Below are 5,974 nucleotides of genomic sequence, written 5' to 3' on the forward strand. Positions count from 1 at the left end.
CTACACTCTAGGTCTACGACAGGAACCAAAATTGATTTTTTTTCTTTTTTTCTTTTTAAAGTTTTATAAAAGGGCAAACGCACATGTTGCCTATTTGTTTTATGTATTGGTTTGGCGAATATAAAGTGGTTGAGCACATAAAATGTCGCCTAACGAATAGACAAAGCATGGAATAAAGAAAGAAGTGGACATAAACAAGACAAGAGAAAAGACGGCTCTTTCTCAAATTTTAATTCAAAATTGAGCAATATTTGACATAGGTACAACAAATTTAGTCATAAATCTTTCAATTTTATCAATTTATTCATAAACATTTTGACTCACCAATGAGATGATGACACAATTAGTCTTTGAACTTTGACCTAATATCCAATATAATCCCTAAAATTTTAATTGTTCAATAAGGTCCCTGAACTTTCGCCTAATATGTAATGTCGTTCTTGAACTTTTAATTTGTTTAATACGATTCCTAGACTTTTGATATATGATGAAGTTAGTCCTTGGAATATTTAAAAATGTTCAGTATTATCCTTCTATTAACTCAAGTTCAGGGACAATATTGAATATTTTCATATAATTTATAAACTAGATTGAACATTTATTAAAAGTTTAGGGACCACATTGAACAAATTGAAAGTTCAAGATTGATATTACACATTAGGTTAAAGTTCACAGATTATATTAAATAAATTAAAAGTCCATGGACTATAATGTCATTTTTCCATAGCCCATTCAGTTCCAAACATTTTAACAATTTGCCAATTTAGGATAATTTTTGTTAGAAATCGCTGAAGTTTACATATACAAAACATTAAAAGGTTTTAGACTAAATTAGTAAATCGTCAAAATTTTAGGACTGAATTGGTTGTCCTACAATATGTTTAAGATTAGAATTGGTACAATTAAAATGTTTAGGATTGAATTGGCTACTATATAATATGTTTATGATTTTTTGGACTATTTTCTCTCTTTTGGGTCCATGCACTTACTTTGGTGTCAGCTTGGATTGGAACCTAATTTTCTTTTTATTCCCCATTTGCTTTTGAGATAATCTTTCAAAATCAACGTTTATTGTTATGCTGAAAATAGTTGTTGGGAATCGGTGGCGGACCCCTGCCCTTCCGATTTTTTTATGATGGGTAACAGATATTTAAATCATCTTGATTTTTGGAGTAATATCTTCTTTTCGTCCATCGAAAATTTGGGGTCATTGTTGAAATAAAATGTTTTCGCCAAAACCTCAGTTGCATAGTGTGATGATTTTTTTTTTTTTTTCATTCTATTGCTAAAATTAGTGATAAAAAGAGAAGAAAAAAGAATGTTGTGAAAAAGGGAAAGTTATAAAGAAGAGAAAGTTGTTGTTATGAACATTGTTTGATTTGATCCTATTTATAGACAACCAAATAACGTATTTCTTGGAAATAGGTACTTTATTGGAACCATCATTATCTTTGATGATCAACCATCACTTCTCTTCATGTCAACAATCCCTTCTTTTCACATCCAACAATCACCTCTTTTCATGTCCAACAATAACCTCATTTTATGATAACAAATTATTCTTACAATTCTCCACTCAGCTTGTTTTTTGTAATAATATACATAAATTTGTACATACAAAAAGGTATTGGTTAAGATTTGAATTTTCAGTTAGTGTAAATAATTCCATTTATGAAATTAGTGGTAATAAAACTTTGAATCATGATTCCATTTGTTAATTGAATTATCACACATATGAATTTATACACATTTGGCTAGAACTTTCATATGCCTTGGAACTTATGCTTTGTCCTATATCCATGAACATTTATGAAAGTTCATCCACATTGTGTTAGAAGCGACACAACTTCTGATGTTCATATAGGTAAAGTTTCTAACTTATTACTGTAGTCTCATCCACAAATTCGTTGGCAATTTTACTTATAAGATTATGGAATTAACCATATCTCCCACAGTTCGATTCTTTCTTTTTGCCAATTTATTTTGTTGTGGTGTAAGATGATGGAATTAACCACTTGCTTGATGCACAGTACCGTTTAATTCATAAATATCAAAATGCACCAGTTTGAGTGTTTAGTAGATCTTCTTATCTTTGAGAACAATTTTATAGTCATATTTGGTTGTAAACATACTTCACAATCTTTTTTATCTAGATTATCACATGATATAATACCGCATTTACTTATAAACTTCAAAGTACTATAGCCAACATGAAATAATATGTTATGTCACAAAGAAAATGGCTCATGCATATAAATAGAAACAAAAGTTTCATTAATACTTATCTATCAAGATTGCGAGCACTTAATGTAACCATCGTGTCAATCTCCATGAAAATATGCCTTGACATTTCCGAAAAAAAATTGATTGCTGATGAAAATATAGCAATATTTGTGGTTTGATGCATGGTAACGATTACCGTCTTTAAGGTATTATTGCCTCCACTTTTGTTGCTGTCGGCTTTAAAACAAATACGCCTCTAAAATATACACCAAAGCCAAATGGGAACGAGTTCAACAATTGTTCAATTTTTCACTTGAAATTTTACCTTGAATGTGTTGTCAAACTTGTATAAGAAAAGAGATAAAGAGATGATATTAAGAAGAAAATAGAGTAATGAAGAAGATAAAGCTGTTTTTATGAACATCGTGTGATATTCATAGATAACCAAACAATACATCTCTTGAAAATGAGTACTTTATTCAAACCGTTACCACTTTTCATAATCAACCATCACTTCTTTTCACATCCCACAATTACCTATTTTGATGTTCAACAATCACTTTTTTTTTTTTTTTTTTTCATGTTGATAAACTATACAGTCTCACTTTTCGAATCCTTCTCTGGTACAGTCTCACTTTTCGAATTCTTCTCTGGCGGAGCAGTTGTGTCCTCACGAGTAAGATGACTTTTGCAAAGGAACCCACCGATTACTATGACAGCGACGATGACTAGGACGATTATGGTGCTCTTCGGAGTGTCCCACCACGGAGTGTCGTTGTTGTCGTACGATACAGAAATTGGGACTGTCCACGCTGATGGAGGAGGGAAATACAGAAACCCCGAGCAATTTTGAGCACAGTTGTCGCTCTCCATCAAGAAAACTCTAAGCAGTTCAACCAAAGCAGTGAGTTTGCAGACATATTTTGAAGCTTCAATTCATACAAAAAAGGGAATAAATATTCTAAAAAAGATGATACTTTATTAGAAAAGAAACACTATGTCACAATAGATCGAGAATACGATATGACCCAAGCACAAGATCAAGATGATTGATAACGGAATTCAACGAGATATAATAGGTCACGGAGTCAAAGGAGTTCCGTGCACGTACCTTAACAAGGAGAACTGAGAAAACCAGTGAGTGATGTTATTGCTATAATTCTTACGCAACCTGCAAAGAAATGCGAACTTTCATTAGATGGCCTCTCGTTATAATGGATCCCCATTGCGTCTTTTGGTCAACTCGTCAACAAATTTTCTTTCAGAGTGACAGACGTAAGGAGTGATGATTGACAAACAGGACGAAGAGTTGGTAAATTTCATATCACGTGCCAAACCGTCATGATTGATACTGATGATATTGTTTACAGGTACAGACAATAAAGACAATCCAATCACGGACGGTGATTCGACCGGGGACGTAAAACATTTAAGGTTGGACGGTTCTACTCTCGAGTCTTCACAAGGAACGCTATAATTAAAACAGTTACTACCTAATCAACTCATAATTGAGTAACAGATTAGCTTTTGAATTAGAGTGAGTCCAAAACTAAGAGACCTAAATGTGGGTTTTAGACGTAGATTCCCCATCGACGATCCTCCATTCCATGATTAAAGGATATACTATGTATACATTATTGACTTTTGTATTCACGCTATTGCTCTAATAATTTGGCATTTGGACAAGACAGGTGCTAGTTGGCATTGCACTAACCGCGGAATTCCCGTTCCACATCCTCTGATCACAGTCAGCAAGTCCGAAATTTGTGGAGATGACACTGAAAAATTGACACAGTAGGGCCGACCTTGACAATGGTAGGATTAATTATTTCCAATATTAGTTCTTTTGATTTTGAAGATGGGAACTCAATTATCATTTACGATGAAAAATCACATTCTCTTTCTTGTCGTGCGTTTCTTTTTTTCTACCCCAATTGCATGAATCGGCAGAGAGTTGACAATTTTATGACACAACAAGGAGAGAAATGAAGTAATCAACAAATTTGTAATCCATCTTCTAAAGGGAAATTTAGAACTGCAGTCTACTTAAAATTCTTCTAGTTGTGCCCAATTTATTTCCATCAAGTGTACTCTATGTGAACTCGAATTTCTTTCATGGAGCTACGCCATGGGATCTGCACTTCTCCTGATAGAACCCTCCACTGTATGCACACGATGGACAAGTACTTGGCATTATTTAGCCTGTACCATAAGAAGGATCGGTCCCTTAACTGCTAGAGCCTGCAGTCGTGGAGTCTTCGTAGCTGCCATTTCCAATGACAACATTGTTGGGGCTGGCTGTAGGCCGTCTAAACGGCTTCCCAAGATCAAACATAGCTAGAAAATCAAACATCCTAAAGTTGAAGACGAAGATTTGTGTACCTGATTTGGTATTCATCGTTCTTGGAGCAAAATGACAGGAATCCGGGCCTTCAATGCTGAAGATCTTCTCCTCTATAACCCTCGGATCCTGGCTTGATGAGACCGCCACTCACAGATTACCTTATGTGAGTTGAGAGAGAATTTTGGAAGAGTGAGAGCTAGAGGAGGGACCTTAGCGCTATTTATAGAGTTTTAAATGGGCCCTCTCATCACGGGCTAAGCCTAACTCAGCCCACACAAGCCAGACCCATATTCGACTGTTAAGAAACTTTATGCCTTACCTTATTAGACCAACGCCGTAAAGCGGTAATTACAATCTTAATTAATGTAGCCCACATAAGGAAAAATTCTTACACTGGCTTCCCATCAGATGGTGATGATGGGGTTTGTCTCTTTTTCATGCTGTTTCGGGAATATGTAAAGGATGCAGCGGAGCAAGAGAACGGCAACTCCTATGGCCGCTTTGACCCAATGGCAACTCCTATGGCCCCTTTGACCCACTTGGGCATTTGCAACGACGATGAGGACGGTGATGGATGGAGCCATGCTGGCCTTGGTGATGGGTAATATGGCAAGCTGGGAGTTTCAGGTTGGCAACAGATGTTGCCCAGTGAGCTTAGCAACCTGAAGATTGAAAGGGAAATTTCATTTCCTCTTCCTAATTAAGTTTGATTTGTTTCACCTAGAGTTGAGTGGCGTGGGTGAATAGATGATTATACACAATCTAGATAATTAAAACAGAATTTAAAGTAGCCAAGTTCAATGTTATGAAAGAATGAAAAACTATGCAGCAACCAGATTCTCTTGTGTGTAGAATACTATCAAATAAAACAATAGAGAGTCAAAATAGAGCAATTTGCATACAGTAATTATAGCGGTTTAGCTTATTGCAAGTCTATGCCAAATTTTTCACGCTAACATCCTTTTGACTATATTTTATTGAAGAATCGACAAGAGGTTATAGAGTCTAAGTAGTCTCTACTCAAATATGTGTGATCGTATCTTCTGACCTCATACAGTCACTCTAAACAAATGCCTCTCAATGATTACAATTTCAACTCACAAAGACAAGTGTGTAATATCAAAGCTCCCTTTGAACTTTGGAATTTCAGAGTCAAGATCTTATATTTTCTCTAGCACCACGATCTCCATTTATACTCCTCTATTTTCAAGTTGACCATTGGACAATACTCTATGGATCATCAATCCAATCAACCCGTTGGCATAAATGATACAAGTAGATCTTATTGTTGTTTGAATTACTAGAATAGAATTTCCATTCAATTCAATTACCCATACAACCGAAGTTGGGTTTCTATAAGTTCTTCACTGGGAAAGAGTATTTTGTCTTCGAATGATTGTCAATCAA

The 5,974-nt window shown here is 35.1% G+C and overlaps 1 long non-coding RNA gene across 1 annotated transcript; it reads right to left on the minus strand.

Annotated features, from left to right (window-relative positions):
• Positions 1-2,681: 2,681 nt before the first annotated feature.
• LOC104414486 lies at positions 2,682-4,751 on the minus strand. The gene is made up of 3 exons (XR_720100.3): positions 4,606-4,751; positions 3,335-3,394; positions 2,682-3,106 (listed from the first exon to the last, which is right to left on the minus strand). It is a non-coding gene; the product is annotated as an uncharacterized LOC104414486 (long non-coding RNA).
• Between the last annotated feature and the right edge of the window lie 1,223 nt (positions 4,752-5,974).

This window comes from Eucalyptus grandis, chromosome 8 (assembly GCF_016545825.1).
Source record: "Eucalyptus grandis isolate ANBG69807.140 chromosome 8, ASM1654582v1, whole genome shotgun sequence".
Classification (NCBI taxonomy): domain Eukaryota; kingdom Viridiplantae; phylum Streptophyta; class Magnoliopsida; order Myrtales; family Myrtaceae; genus Eucalyptus; species Eucalyptus grandis.